This window comes from Dendrobates tinctorius, unplaced genomic scaffold (assembly GCF_039654945.1).
Source record: "Dendrobates tinctorius isolate UK_male_01 unplaced genomic scaffold, ASM3965494v1 ptg000060l, whole genome shotgun sequence".
Lineage (NCBI taxonomy): Eukaryota > Metazoa > Chordata > Amphibia > Anura > Dendrobatidae > Dendrobates > Dendrobates tinctorius.
Window position 1 is genome coordinate 24,058,188 of NW_027361728.1, and position 14,225 is coordinate 24,072,412.

The window sequence follows — 14,225 nt, forward strand, 5'->3', positions numbered from 1 at the left end:
TAAACATTACTATTTAAAATCATTTGCACTCGGTATGCTCCTGTTTTAATATCCTTGCTTCGGATTGGTTTTTGCATTTGTGACTCACTGCACCCAATGTGGTGCGCTGTGTCTCACATTGAATATGCAACTGGTCGGTTGTTTGATGCTACTGCAAGATGTTGCTGTCAGACAGGACTTACTACTTGAAGAGGTGGCTCAGTCCATTGCACGGGCTTTTCACCTGGTCAGTTTTTGCTCAAATTTTAATCCTACTGCTCCCAAGTATTTCACTTTTTTATTTGCCTTATGGTTACAACGATATAGGCCTTTTTAGTGCTCCCATTGTGTTAATTTTTATGCTCCTTACCAAGGTGGCATTGCTCACAGGGTGATTATGCAGAGCAGCCTAAAGACCCCCCAGAGAATCCCGCCAGCACCACCCCCTTAGTAAGCACCATGAAAAGTAGCACTAAATAAAAAGGCCCATATCTCTTGACCAGTATTTCTGATTACAAAAACAAAACAGTGGAATAGTCAGAGGAGCAACAGGAATAGAATAAGGCAGAAATCGGTAACTCCTAACTTCTGGTAGCAAAACAAATGAGCCCGTGTGCCTTGTAGTTGGCTTTTCATTGTAATTTACAGTGACAGCGATTTGTGCGGATCCCCGATATTTATGGAAATGGCCTCTTCAGAGGCATGGCCTATAAGGTTATGTGCACACGTTGCGGATTCTAATGCAGATCCGCAGCGATTTTGGTTCTGTGTCTCACGGGACCATTTTATCCAATGTAAAATAAAAAACGCTGTGCACATGCTGCAGAAAAATCCACAGCATAAACGCTGCGAATTCATTGCCGCAGCATGTCAATTCTTTGTGCAGATTCCGCAGCGTGCTTTATTATAGGAATCCGCAGATGGAATCTGCACAAAATCTGCCGAAAATCAGCAGTAAAACACAGGTCATTTTACCTGCGGATTTCGCAAAATCCGCGTGGAAATGTAAGCATTAGAATCCGCAACGTGTGCACATACCTTAGTCTCCTTACGCTGGCTTTGCACGCTCCACAAGGAGAAATTTTATGGCATATGCTAATGTATGTAATAATAAATACAACTACAATAACAACAAAAACGGAAAACTCTTAATCCAGCATTTCCAAATATTCTGCATAGGTTGTATTTAATTTAGTAAATGCACTAATAAAGAGATTTGCAGAATTGTCACCCCAAGAAATAAAATGGCAAAAAAATATTTATTGAATCTATTATTTTCCCATCCACTATAGAAAAAAAAATCCCCAAACTAATGATGATCAAAATACTATATTTCTTTATAAAGCTAGAGCTTCTAATAGGCACGGTCTCCATTTATAGTGATATTTGTACATAAATAGAAACCTTACACATATAGTAAGGGCTGCACAGAGGGTTAGCACATCAGCCTCCTGTCTGAGCAGGCCAGGACCCCCAGCTCCCTGCAGTGGGTGCACAGACCCTGGGGAAGCTGAGCAGCACACAGGATGGGAGGGATACTTGGCATTTAAACTACAAGGCCCAGCATCCTGTGCGTTCTGGGTGGGCAGGAGCATGAAAGCATCCATTCCACTGCCTCCTTCTTCCATCAGCTTCCCTTACAGCAGACGGAGAGACAGGACAAAAGGATCTCAGCTGGAAAACACAATTACATGCGATCCACAGCCTTCCATTGAGCCTGCAGGTAAGGGCTTCTCCTGCATTACAGGGGGTGCCACACCTCTGTTCTATTGGGGGCAGTATTGATCAGAGCTGTTTTCAGAGTGATAATGTGTGTGTGGGCTGAAACATTCTATTTGTAAACACTATATGGAAATTCACACAGATATATTTATATCTCACATTGCACAGACATCTGTATTTCTGCATCAGGAAATGCTGCCCAGGGAGGGACTGCAGTGTGTGATTTATGGAATGGGGAGGATATCCTTGTAGGGGGGAGAGGTAATAGATCTTTCCTGCTGCTTATCAGAGTGACACATCTAGATGCTGTGTATCTGTGGGTGTGCCCATGTGCATGGTGCCACTTCAGGAGGCAGGATTACATCACTCAGTGTGAGAGAGAGAGATATATATATATATATATGTATAATTCTTTTTGTTGCCTAGTGGATCATTTGGCTATTGACATACTGTATGTAGTGCCACTTTTGGAGGCAGGATTACATCATTTAATTTGAAATGTGTGTGTATATATATATATATATATATATATATATATATATAATTCTGTCTGCTGCTTAGTGGATAATTTGGATCAAGAATAAATATCTCCACTCGCTCATCACTACTATCTATATATAGATATATATATTCCATATATTATGGAATCAATGCTGCTCTAAGAATAAATAATAATGATATGCTGTATATAGTGGGCAGATCTTACCTGCTGTGCCGCTTTCTCATGTGTTACATGAATCCTGTTTCTGAACCAATTGTGTCAGTTTCCCTGTTTTTCTGCTGTTAAGAAGAGGCGTGGTGAGCTAGCTGTACATAACGCCATTTATCTTGTGCCAAAGAGCTGGCACACATGATCATCGGGCAGGATTTGTTGTGATCATCTATTCTATTCTCTGTGCCATATTCTGTATTTGCAGCATTTTGGGAAATGAGACAGATCACTAAACAGTGCTCTAGTTCAGGGTTCCCCAACTCCAGTCCTCAAGGCCCACCAACAGGTCATGTTTTCAGGATTTCCTTAGTATTGCTCACGTGATAATTGATTCACCTGTGCAGTACAAAGGAAATCCTGAAAACATGATCTGTTGGTGGGCCTTGAGGACTGGAGTTGGGGAACCCTGCTCTAGTTCATACCGGGAGCGGTACAGACCCATGTCCCCCACATTACAACTTCAGCTGCGGTATCAGGAATGGTTTTATTATTAAAATCTACCTATTGTTTATAGATCATGGTACTGATCCAGCTCATCCTATTATCATGCAGGGTGGATGCTGAATAAAGCAAAAAACAAACTTTTATGACAATTATAGATTTCCTCCCTGACTCCAGGCCTGACAAATCAGAGCTGTATATGAACGTCCAACTCTTGGGATTCCGTGATATTTCCACCCTCCAATAAAGAAGCAGTATGTTTCACATAAATACATTTTATTCTTTCACATGAAGATATGAGACCTCTACATTCACAATAATGCAGTGTGTATGGCGATAAGAGTATCAGAATGCATGTCGATGTGGCGTAATGACAGTATTATATATTACCACTAATTTGTGTGGGGTAACACGTGAAGTACTGAGTTCTCAGCGACTAATCAGTAAAGTCTAAATAAAAATACCATTATATGTAATGAATATTTTATGAAACAGGAAGTTAGGGCAAGAGGGCTGTTAGAAGAGAGAGAGTGCGGTATTTAATTGTTCTGTGTAAATGGGGAATACCGTAGATGATATTTGTCTTTTGGTTTTGAAGATTTGTAGTGCAATATGTAAAAATGACAGCTGCGTATTTAAACGCATTTCCGCCTTCACACGTAACGTAACAAATAATGGCTACAAATCAGTGTTTCAATTAAACCTAATTTAAGGGGTTTACGTTTTTGGAACCAGGCGTGCTTTTCTCACACTTCCCTGGTCCAGCCCTAAATTGCCTGCACAGCTCCCAGTGTCTGTTATTGTCGGCAGCACTGACGTCACATCGACAGCGCTGCAGCCAATCGGTGAGATCAGTGGCTCTGCCCAAGTACAAGGCATTAGCCACTGAGCTCACGGATTGGTTGCAGCGCTGTGTACATGACGTCAGTGATGCAGACAATAACAGACATTGAGAGCAGTGTTGGACCTGGGGAGAGTAAGTAAACCCCATCTGTGATATGTGAGCTTGTGGATACATTGACAGGCAAAATACCAGCCTTAATGAGTTTGTACAATTGTCTGGTCATTTACTAGTGCACTGCGTTAATAAATATTCACACGGTGATTTAGGAGTAAAGAAGAGCACAAGAAAGGTTTCTTGATTATATTTCTTCTGATTGGATGCGAATTCCCATAGTTGTGTTCCAAAATGTAGTGGCAAGTCTAAAGTATTAAGCAAAAAGAATGTGGGGACCTTAGCTTTATAAGCTAGGGAAGAGCAAAGTCACATTCCAAATGTGTGCTCTCTATTTAACACAAGCAAATAGAGCGAATAATTGTATTTATCACTTGTTATAGTTGGCAAAAGGACATAGGATAAATTGGATAATTCTTACTGCTGGAACATACTGGGGAATATTGAGAAGACATCTTTAAAGGGAATCTGTCAGCAGAATTTGCTATGTAATCCAAGAGCAGCATGATGTAGGGGCAGAGACTCTGATTCTAGCCATGTGTCACTTGCTGGCCAGCTTGATGTCATTGTCATACAATCAATCACTGTTTTTTTCTGCTGCAGATCTAATAGTGCTTATGTCTAAAGGGCCTGTCACACTAAGCGATATCGTTAGCAATATCGCTATAACGTCACTGGTTTTTGTGACGTTATAGCGATATTTCTAGCGATATCGCTATGTCTGATACTTACCTCCGACCGCTCCCCCGCTGGTTATCGCTGATCACGCGAGAACGTCCTGGACCATTTCTCGTCGTCAGCTTCCTGCGGCGCTTCCTGTGGAGAGACGAGCGACGAGCGTGGAGCCGGGCGGGAGGACGTCAGGATCGCCTCGTCTGACAGGTAAGTAGCGACCCCCGACCCCAGTGATGTCGCTGGTGAGATCTGCCTGTGTGGCAGCTCACTAGCGACCACTTAGCGATGCACCAGCGATCCTGACCGCGTCATATCGCTGGTCGGGATCGCTGGTGCATCGCTAAGTGTGACAGTACCTTTACCCCGTACATAACACTGATTGGCAGCTTTCTATGTACTCTGTGCATTGACAGAAAGCTGCTAATCAAGAGTGGAGGCAGGGTTACAGAGGACTAGTTGACCAGAATGCACACGTCACCTAGTCCTGTAGTGATGATCTCCTGCTGATAAAACACTGATTTTATTGAAACAGCAGCTCACAGGCCAGGCCAGTAAGTGATGGATCACTGGAATAAGGGTCTCAGCCCATACATTATGCTGCTCTCAAATTACATGGCAAACACCTGCTGTTGGATTTCCTTGAAATAAGATTCACAGACTAATCCAGTTTAAATTAGTTCATAGAATATGTTATACTGCAGATTTTCGGAGCAAAATTAATAGTTAGACCTACAACGCTGACATATTGGGCTCACATTTTGCACATTTGGCCTTGGCCTGTGGATCTCTGGGGTTTTTGAAGAACTTGATCTTAACCTTCCACATAATATATTAATGGGGATTCTTAATTGTACCACTGAGTGGAATTGTAACGACAGGTTAAGTAAACTTGTTACTATAAAAATAATATGGCTTAGGAGTAATAACCGTTTCGAAAAATGGAGAGAAATATAGGATATGTGGAAGAGTTGGGAGTAAGTTCAATAGGTGGGATTCCTTTTACCTTCTCCACCTTCTTCCTCTTTTAAGTGATACAGACACCCAACAATATCACTATACAAATAACAAGTATTATCACCATACTGTTACTGAACAAAGACCATTATACTAAGACCAATACTACCATAATACCACTATATAAGGGAAAAATAATACGACCACTCCATGACTACATATTAACCAAATATGACCGAAAATCACCAACATACTGATGATTATTCAAAAAAAACACTATATCAAGACCATTATTACCATGAATGCTTTACGGGACAAATAATACCACCAAGTCATTACCACATATTAATAACAAAGAGTAGTGATCAAATAATACCACCATACTTATTGACAGAAACCAATGTACTAAAACATATTACTACCATACAGTGGCCATGTTGTGGGAGATACCAGTTCTGCAAAGGCGGTCTGTAGACCCTATAAGTGTATCCTGTACAGATAAATAAAGGTGATGTTCTCTGGAATGGAAGTCTTCAAACAGAGGCTGGACAGACATCTGACTGGGATGATTTAGCGAATCCTGCTTTGAGCAGGGGGTTGGACCAGATGGCCCAGGAGGTCCCTTCCAACTCTATGATTCTATGATTCTATGATTCTCTGATTGTCATTGTTCACTTTCCCTTTTCTTCTCTATTCAACCCAGATTGTCATTACTACTTTTTCAATACAGGACTCATCTCTGCAGAATGTAACACACAGACTTATTTTGTGTCATAATTTTTCTAGCATCTTCCTAACTTTTCCTATCTCTACACAAACCACATATTGATATACCAAATATACTCGAGTATAAGCCGACCTGAATATAAGCCGAGGCACCTAATTTTACCACAAATAACTGGCAAAACCTATTGACTTGAGTAAAAGCCTGGTATACATGGTCCCTTCATCCCTATACTGGTATGCATAGCTTCCTCATTTCCATCCTGGTATGCATGACCTCCTTATCCCCATCCTAGTATGCATGGTCCCCTCATCCCTATCCTTGTATACATATCCCCCTCATCCAGATCCTTGTATGCATGACCCCCTCATCCCCATCCATATGCATGGCATCCTCATCCCTATCCTGGTATGCATGGCCCTCTCATCCTTATCCTGATATGCATGCCCCCTCATCCCTATCCTGACATGCATGGCCTCCTCATCCCTATCCTGGTATGCATGGTTTCCTCATCCCTATCCTGGTATGCATGGCCCTCTCATCCTTATCCTGGTATGCATGCCCCCCTCATCCCTATCCTGACATGCATGGCCTCCTCATCCCTATCCTGGTATGCATGGTCTCCTCATCCCCATCCTGGTATGCATGGCCTCCTCATCCTTATACTGATATGCATGTGGCCCTCATCCCTATCCTGGTATGCATGACCTCCTCATCCCTGTCCTAGTATACATGGCACCTTCATCACTATTCTGGTATGCATGGCCTCCTCATCCCTATTTTAGTATACATGGCCCCCTCATCCCTATCCTGGTATGCATGGCTCCCCATCAGAAAAACATTAAAAAATTAACCATCCTACTTAACTTCCCTGCGCTCCCTCGTAGCTTCCTGTTCTGATGACAGTAGCTGATTTATGCTTGTAAGCAGCACATGGCAGTGATGTCATGCGCTGCTTACAAGCAGAGGACAGCTACCAAAATACTCACTGCTGTCCACACAGGGACTTTGGGCTTGGAGAGCAGTGAATATTCATAGATCTTTAATAGCGGGCACTGTTATGAATGGGTCACCGAGGAGGACAACAAAAAGCTAAGTCCCAGAAAATCAGAGAGGTTGGTAACTATGCAGATTGCAGATTCCTGATCTTAACCACACAACTAGCAGTAGCAGTGGAGCGTTCCTACTATGATCTAGACGCCTCGTCACCGCCGGAGGACTACATAAGCCTAAAGCAAGAAAAGGGAAAACTAACTGCCCCAGAGCAGACTCCAAAGGAACAGACAGCCCCCACACATGTATTGACGGTGAAGCAAGATGAAAACAAAAACACAGGCAGGAAATTAGGCTGAGAAAACGATGGGGCCCAAACTAACTATACAGAACAGGAAAGGAAAGACACTGTCTGCAATCTGCCAAAAACCCTACAAAATAATGTCCAACACTTCTGATAACAAAATTAACCCTGAAGTCACTAGATTTCTCCCACTATATCAGCACTCTGAAATATTCTGAGGCAGAGCAAAAAGAGGCCAATCTAATAAGGGACTAAAAAGCAAATTGGCAAATACAGATAAATAAGAGAGGAAATTCAGTACAGCCCCAGGTGGGGCTGGCTGAACACACAAAAAACTGAATAGACCAACAAAATCAAGTGTGAACATTAGCAAAAAACACTTAGCTTTGAGAAGACTGGAACGGAGCTGAAAACCAAGACCTGAGCAGCCTGAAGCAATCACCAGCACTGACTAAGGCTACTTTCACACATCCGTTTTTTTAAATCCGGCACGATGCGGCGAAAATTGTGAAAACTGGATCCGGAATTGGATCGTTTTTTTTCACATAGAATGTAATGATCGCCGCATCGTGCCGGATGGACATGCGGCGCCTCTGGGTTTTGCCGGATACGGCAAACATGCGCCGTCCGGCGTCTGCAAAAAACGTTGGCTGCAACGTTTTTTTGCAGCCCCGGATCGGCTCTTTCAACAGCGCATGCCCGGGCACTGTGAGTTTTAACCCCACAAGTGCCCGGTGCGCATCTCTCTCTCTCTCCCCCTCCCCTTCTCTCTCTCTCTCTCTCTCTCTCTCTCTCTCTCTCTCTCTCTCTCTCTCTCTCTCTCTCTCTCTCTCTCTCTCTCTCTCTCCATACGCTCCATACCTTTCTTTGGCTGGCTCTCTCTTCCCCCGCTGTCTCTCTTTGGCTGCTCTCTTGTCCCCCGTTGTCTCTCTTTGGCTGCTCTCTCGTCCCCTGCTCTCTTTGGCTGCTCTCTCGTCCCCCGCTGTCTCTCTGGCTGCTCTCTCGCCTCCCGATCTCTCTCCGGCTGGCTCTCTCGACCCCCGGTGCTGCGGCTCCTTTAAATGTCCTCCAAGCCGCATCATGCGCCGCATGTACATCCGGTGTCACTGCTGCAGGCCAGATCCGGCGGCCCGGCTTTTCGCCGCACGCCGCCGGACCCCGGACACCGGATGTGTGAAAGAGGCCTTAGGGCGTCGTCAGTCTTAAATCCAGTCTAAGATCCCTGAGGTCCAATCGTCATCATCATTATCAGGTGGTATATATCTACTGATTAAATCAGCCTCACCACCTCCTGTCACCACCAGAGGGAGTCTGGAAGGAGAACTCACTACTGGTGGACCAGAGAATGAACTCACAACAGGGCACAGTAACCTCAGCCGCTGGCTTGCTACAGCTGCTGGGGGATCATGTGTGCCCGCAACTAAAGGGAATGAATATTCACTCCTCTACCCGCCCATGGGAGTGGAGAGCAGTGAATATTCATTCCCTTAAGTAGCAGGCATATTTCAGTAGCAGTGAATATTAATTTCTCTTTAGCAGGGGCACAGGTGTTAGCATCAGCAGCCAACTCCTGTCTACTGTGACCCGCTGCTCCTATCTACTGTGACAAGCGATAGATGCTACTGTGCATGCGCTGCCGGCACCATTTTGCTGAATGTAATATTTTTTTTCTAACCCAATAATAATATATGCATTACGTAAAATAGGAGGCAGGTCACTGAAGGATCAGTAACCTGTAATAAGCCCATAGAGATGAATAGCTAAGCAGAGCACCACACAAAGCCCCCTACAGGCTGCCCTGACGCACATTAGTTAATCTCATTAATGGAAAACTGTAAATACAGATTAAACAACAACCACAAGACAGATTTAATGAACCCAGTGTCTTTAGTTTACTTAGCAAAATCCTGCTGACAGGTTCTCTTTAAGACCATTGTGTTTAGTGTTGTAAAGCTTGCACAAAGGCCTACACCCAGCTGGATGACCAGGGAAACCCATGCCATGAAACGCTTGGGGCACAGTTTTTGTGCTGATACCTGTAAAATATTTAGGATGGAAGAAATTTTGCAAAATTACTTTTTGCAATAGTGACATCCTATAATACCATGCTGGTATTCAGTGACCTCTATAGAACAAGCTATCCTTTCATAAATGTTAGTAAAAGCAGAATGCATGGCTAGGTGTTGTGAGTTCATTTTCCCCTTCGTCACTGAGGTCTGGTGAACTCCCTATTCTGGTAAAGGAAGGTAATGAGCCTGATTATCAGGCACCTGAGCCTAATGAGGATGACTGGCTGAGTGGAGTCACAGACTGGATATAAGGCTGTCGACGCCCTTCTGCCCTGCGGGTGATTTCTCTGTGGACTTCTAGGACACCAGTCTGATTCCTGCTCCTCTAAAGCTAAGTTTTCTGCTTTGTCTGTTAGCATTTGTGTTTTGTTTTTGTTTTCCTTGCTTTTCTGGATTCTGCCATTTCCTGCTGGGGTGAGCTGAATCTCCTTTTGCCTGTTGCTCTGTCTTCAGAATATTCCTGAGTACTGACATAGCTTTTTTGAAGCCTAGCGTCTTCAGGGCCTTTTTCACTGTCAGTCTGTTGGCTCTTATTTTTCATAGGGTTTTTCACGGATTGCAGACAGCATCCTTCCTGTCCTTTCTTATCTAGTTAGCTTGGGCCCCGTCTTTGCTCAGTCTATCTTTCTGTCTGTTAGTGTTTTCATCTTGCTTCACCGTCATTATTTGTTGGGGGCTGCTCTGGGGCAGTTTAGATTTCCCCTTTCTTTCTTTAGGCCTATTTAATTCTCCGACTGTGATCGAGGGGTCTAGGGCATCGTAGGAACCCCCACGGCTACTGTTAGTTGTTGTGGATAGGATCAGAGGTCTGCAATCCGATAGCTGCCAACCTCTCTGGTTTTCTGGACTTAGCTAGCATTTCTGTTTTTGCCTCCTACGGTGACTCAATCATAACAGAATCACCCGCCATACCGTAGATCCTAGGGTACTCAATAGCAGGAAAGAATTGTGTTTAAAAAAAAAAAAAAAAAAAGGTGTGTGTATATTCTTTCCTCTATATCTCTGAGGCCGTAGGGGGAATTTTTTTTTCTCTCAATGGAGATAAAGCAATTGTCTGATCGTGTGGAGCAGCTCGCTGCGGAAGTGCGGGGAATTTCCGCCTACTTTGCTCGTTCGCATGCTGTTGAACCAAAGATCCCTACACCTGATGTATTTTTTGGGGATCGATCTAAATTTTTGAGTTTCAAAAATAATTGTAAATTATTTTTTGCCTTGAAGCCTAACTCGTCAGGGCGCTCCGCGCAGCAGGTTAAAATTGTCATCTCTTTGCTGCGTGGCGATCCCCAGGATTGGGCGTGTTCTTTGAAACCAGATGATCCTATTCTGACTAATGTGAACGCATTCTTTCAAGCTTTGGGGTTGTTGTATGACGAACCTAATGCTATTGATCAGGCTGAAAAGACCCTGTTGGCATTGAACCAGGGTCGAGATTCTGCAGAGTTGTACTGTCAAAAGTTCCGAAAGTGGGGGGTCCTTACTACCTGGAATGATAATGCCTTGGCTGCTCTCTTTCGGAAGGGTTTGTCAGAAGCCGTAAAAGATACTATGGTGGGATTTCCTGTTCCCTCTGGTCTGGACGATTCTATGTCATTAGCCATTCAGGTTGATCGGCGTTTACGTGAACGCAGGATTGCACGAGAGGTGTTGCCACCGGTTGAACAGACGTCTGAACCTATGCAATGTGATAGAGTTTTGTCTAAGGCGCAACGTCAGGAGTTCAGAAGGCGTAATAAGCTGTGTTTTTTCTGTGGAGATGCCTCGCATATTATTTCTGTTTGTCCTAAACGAGAGAAACGCTTTGCACACTCGTTTTCTGTTGGTGGTGTTCAACCTAAGTTTCTTCTGGCAATTACTCTGATCTGCTCCCTGTCCACATTTTTCGCCAAGGCTTTTGTGGATTCGGGAGCAGCGCTAAACCTAATGGACTTGGATTTTGCTAAACGTTGTGGATTTCCGATGACACCTCTGGAGACGCATATCCCTTTGAGGGGGATTGATGCTACTCCTTTGGCTAAAAATAAACCTCAGTTTTGGACCCAGGTGGTCATGCGGGTCGCCCCAGACCATCAAGAAAATTGCAGATTTTTGGTGTTGCATGGTCTGCATGATGCCGTTGTTCTGGGGTTTCCCTGGTTGCAAATTCATAATCCAGTTTTGGATTGGAAATCTGTGTCTGTGGTGAGTTGGGGTTGTCGGTGTGCCTTTAGTGAGGCTCCGTTTTTTTCCACCTCTCCTCAGTCGCATGATGTTCCTGACTATGTGGCGGACTTTTATGATGTATTTAGTGAGAATGAGTCTGCGTCCTTGCCTCCTCATAGGAGTTATGACTGTGCTATTGAACTAAGCCCGGGGTGTAAATTTCCCAAGGGTCGGCTCTTCAATTTATCTGTACCCGAGCACAAGGCTATGTGGTCCTATATTAAGGAGGTGTTGGAGAAGGGTCATATTAGACCATCCTCTTCACCCTTACGTGCCGTTTTTTTTTTTTTTTTTGTGGCCAAAAAGGATGGTTCTTTAAGGCCTTGTATTGATTATCGTGCCCTCAATAAAATTACTATTAAATATCAGTATCCGTTACCCCTGATTTCGGATCTATTCTCTAGAGTTGCTGGTGCTTGCTGGTTTACCAAGCTTGACCTCAGGGGGGCATATAATCTTATCCGCATTAAGCAGGGGGATGAATGGAAGACGGCGTTTAATACTCCGGAGGGACATTTTGAGTACCTGGTGATGCCTTTTGGGCTCACTAATGCCCCTTCTGTCTTCCAGTGCTTCATGAACGATATTTTCCGAGACTTTGTCGATACATTTTTGATTATCTATCTGGATGATATTTTGATCTTCTCCAAGGATTGGGATTCTCATGTGGAACATATTCGGACTGTGTTCCGGATCTTGAGGGAGAATTCCCTGTATGTCAAAGGATCGAAATGCCTTTTTGGAGTACAGAGGATTTCATTTTTGGGATTTATTTTGTCTCCGTCAACTATTGAAATGGACCCGGCCAAGGTACAGGCCATTTATGATTGGGTTCAACCCACTTCTTTGAAGGCCCTCCAGAAGTTTTTGGGTTTTGCTAATTTTTATCGGAAATTTATAGCAAAATTTCCTAGTATTGCCAAGCCATTGACCTGACTAAGAAGGGTGCTGATGTGTTGAATTGGTCTCCGGAGGCTGTTGCTTCCTTTCAGGAGCTGAAGCGAAGATTTACCTCCGCCCCGGTTTTGCGGCAACCTGATGTCTCACTCCCGTTCCAGGTAGAGGTGGATGCTTCTGAGATTGGTGCAGGAGCTGTTTTGTCCCAAAAGGATCCTGTAACATCTAAAATGAATCCCTGTGCTTTCTTTTCCCGAAAGTTCTCTCCATCTGAACGTAACTATGATGTGGGGAATCGGGAACTGTTGGCCATGAAATGGGCATTTGAGGAGTGGAGACATTGGTTGGAGGGAGCTAAACATCAAGTTGTGGTCCTCACTGACCACAAGAATTTGATTTACCTAGAGTCGGCTAAACGCTTGAACCCTAGACAGGCTAGGTGGGCCTTGTTTTTTACACGTTTTGATTTTGTGGTCTCTTTTCTTCCTGGAACTAAGAATGTCAAAGCAGACGCCCTCTCTAGGAGTTTCTTTGCTGATTCTCCTGTGGTGACCAAGCCTGCTACCATCTTAGGCGAAGGGGTAGTTCTTTCTGCCATCTCGCCCGATTTGAGACTTGCTCTGCAAGAGTTCCAGGAGGACAAACCTGAGCGTTGTCCCAGTGGAAAGTTGTATGTTCCTGACCAGTGGAAGAAGAGAGTGATGTCTGAAATTCATTGCTCTGCATTGGCTGGTCATCCAGGTATTTTTGGTACTAGAGATCTGGTGAGTCGCTCTTTTTGGTGGCCCACCTTGTCTCATGATGTCAGGAATTTTGTGCAGTCCTATGGGACTTGCTCCCGGTCTAAATCTTGTTCTCGCTCTAGTGGGTTGTTGATGCCTTTGCCGGTCCCCAGGAGGCCATGGACCCATATTTCAATGGATTTCATCTCTGATATGCCGGTCTCTCAAAGAATGACTGTTATTTGGGTGATTTGTGATAGGTTCTCTAAGATGGTTCATCTTGTACCACTCCCTGAGTTGCCATCTTCCTCTGAGTTGGTGCCCCTGTTTTTGCAACAGGTGGTTCGCTTACACGGGATTCCTGAGAACATTGTATCTGACAGAGGAGTTCAGTTTGTGTCTAGATTTTGGAGGACTTTCTGTTCCAAGCTGGGAATTCAGTTGTCCTTCTCCTCTGCTTTTCACCCTCAGACCAATGGGCAGACAGAGAGAACAAACCAGACCTTGGAGTCGTATTTGAGATGTTTTATTTCCGCTGATCAGGATGATTGGGTTTCATTTTTGCCCTTGGCCGAATTTGCTTTAAATAATAGAGCTAGTTCTGCCACTTTGATGTCGCCTTTTTTTTGTAACTTTGGGTTTCATCCTCGATTTTCTTCAGGGCAGGTGGAGCCTTCTGCCTGCCCAGGTGTTGACACTGTGGTGGAGAGAATGCACCAGATCTGGGACCAAGTGGTGGATAAGTTATCTCTCTCCCAGGAAAAGGCCCAGCGGTTTTCCAATCGACATAGGACCATTGGTCCCCAGTTTAAGATTGGTGATATGGTGTGGTTATCATCAAAAAATATTGCTATGAAGGTGGCTTCTCCTAGGTTTAAG

The 14,225-nt window shown here is 44.1% G+C and overlaps 1 protein-coding gene across 2 annotated transcripts in view; it reads left to right on the top strand.

Moving 5' to 3' along the window:
* The first annotated feature begins 1,545 nt into the window (after nucleotides 1–1,545).
* Nucleotides 1,546–14,225, top strand: part of GNB4 (G protein subunit beta 4) — a 220,355-nt gene continuing 207,675 nt past the window's right edge. The window contains exon 1 of one of the 2 annotated variants that reach the window (XM_073578791.1): nucleotides 1,546–1,702. The gene's annotated coding sequence lies outside the window, so the exon portion shown is untranslated. The remainder of the gene's footprint in view (nucleotides 1,703–14,225) is intronic. The other variant, XM_073578792.1, reaches the window with a different exon arrangement.